The sequence below is a fragment of the Asparagus officinalis genome, unplaced genomic scaffold, assembly GCF_001876935.1.
Source record: "Asparagus officinalis unplaced genomic scaffold, Aspof.V1 AsparagusV1_Un935, whole genome shotgun sequence".
NCBI lineage: Eukaryota > Viridiplantae > Streptophyta > Magnoliopsida > Asparagales > Asparagaceae > Asparagus > Asparagus officinalis.
This window is the reverse complement of record NW_017973194.1, coordinates 8657-11156: the sequence shown is the minus strand read 5'-3', so window position 1 is coordinate 11156 and position 2500 is coordinate 8657.

The window sequence follows — 2500 nt, the reverse complement described above, 5'->3', positions numbered from 1 at the left end:
CTTGTAACAGTCTCCCTTAAACTTGATCCTATAATCATGTGAGACTTACCACATAATAAAGTAAGCACACTCATGCTTCAATGGCTTAATAAATATGTCAGTCGTCTGATCCTGTGATTTCACAAACTTGAGCTCAACTTCCTTGTTCTTTACTTGATCGTGTAGAGTAGAATGATATCAAGTATCGATATGTTTGCTCCTTCATGAAAGAATAGATTTTTTGAAAGCACATAGTGACACCAATGATACAACAATTATATTCAGCTTCAAATATTGAAAGAGTTAACTATTAGCTGCTTCTTTGAAGACCAAGTAAAAACAAAGTATTGCCATAAATAAAGTGAACTAAATGTACTCTTTCGGTCATATAACATATCCAAGAGCTCAGTCGCATCGGTGTGTGCAACAAGTTCAAAGTTCTATAAACTTGAATTAAACAAACTATTGTACATTTGTGTACGAGGAATCTTCTTGCTGCCAACAAGTAGAAAAACTCGGATCTTACATGCGATCTGTTCATGAGCCTAACACCATAAGAATATCCGCTTGCGCAAGTTGGATAGCAAAGATTACCAACCAAGCTTTTGAAATAAGTTAGTTACTTTTCTTCTACCATCTTTCTTGTTGGCAACTTGTGTCACGCCTACGAGAACTAATTGTTGTTAGGCTTAGGGTTACGCAACATAGTGCAATCAGTTATAAATTTTTCAGGAGCAGTGATCCCATATTCAACCTTTGCAACAATAAACATACTTCATCAAATTTAGTGATCAAGGTTTTTTTCTTCAACGAGTTAATAGAGTTTAGTACTATTTCATTTATTCCAAACACATTTCTACTTGTACGTATTAGACATGCATACAAGCCAAATCCACCATAAAAGTTTCTATCATATACAAAAATTATATGTACACATTACTTATCATTACTTACTACTAATGCCAGGTCAACAATGAAGGCTTTTATCCAATTGCATTGACTAGCAAAATTTGTAATTTGCGGCTCGAAAAGCTTAACTTTTTAGATGTGCACAATCTATTCTCGTCTTTCTTTGAAGAATGGTAATAACGAATGGAAGGAGTACGACGACCGTCAGTAAGTCCAACCACTTCTTTAAATTCTAGGTTTATACCAAACCGTATCATAAATACTAGTAACATACAAATGACTATGGTTAGGATAATTCCACAATAAAAGATGGCTTATGAAATTAAAATGAAACCTTAGAAAAACAATGAACACAATTGACCATGATTTGTCATTCAGAGATGTACGTTTAACAATTAACTTTCTTAGTTATGAAAAATGTATTAGATTCACGGGTGATTCATAGAAGGCTTTATCCTTCTCAGTGAACATATTTTTTCATTGTATTTTTATGCTCTCATAATCTGGCCAAGTTTTCAACAAACCCTAATGGTGTCACCCGATAGGTAAGTAACAGTATAGTACAGTACAACAATAATTTAGTAATATCCATGAGTCCCCAGTAATCTGCCAGTGGAACATCTCCAGAGAAGCCCATAAAACCTCATTGAACGTCTTCAAGGAGTCATAAAATGCCATTCGAAGATGCTCCAAGTCGGTATAGTAATAACTCAGTAACTCTCAAGACGACGTCCTAGAGGAGCCTATAGCATCTTTCACTTGGCCAAAGCTTCCTCAATCAGTGTAACCTTCACCAATGGCGTCCAGTAATTGTAGCAATAACACTAACAACCAAATGAGTAGAGTCTTGCTTTTATAAATATATATATCAACAGTGATTTCTTCAAAATTCTTTGGTATATCTGATTTAATATAATAAACTGTGTGAGGTTTTCTATAATTCCATTATATTCTTAATTAATCCTTAAGTTTTTGGATATCCATATAATTATTCTTAACTTTGGAAACTTGGACAAGCATCCTTTATGCTTGCACTTATAACTATTAAATTATCCAACCCCTTATCATTAGTACTCTTTTAACTTTATTTTCTCAAAGCCTATCATGCTACAGGGAAATGAGACAGTCGCACACACTATATGACCTTCAGTTTCTTTATCTTGTTTCTTCGTTGCTTAGCTTAATCAAGCTTGTTCCGTGCACCTATTCGCGTTTCTTAATTATTCTTACCTCTGCTTATTCAGTTGAGGAACGGTCTAATATGTTGTTCCTTATAATTAACTATACTTTATAATCTCATTACTTTCATATGAGGATACAAAGTGTAGCTACAAGTTTCCTATAGTATCCCCAATAGTCACTAGACATGCTATACTTGTAAAGCTACGAAATATTCAGCAAACAATCATACTTAATCAACCAGCTGCTATAGATTTTCTGATAGTAAAACAGTGACTGTGAGTTGTAATCAGTCCAAGGATTGTCAGTTAGTAGAATTCTAATTAGAGTAGAATACTAGTTAGTAGATAGTTTTCTAGTTATTGGATAAGATTAGAGTTGTAATCTTAATCCTATATATATGTAAACCATATTGATGAGTTTAATAAGAAAA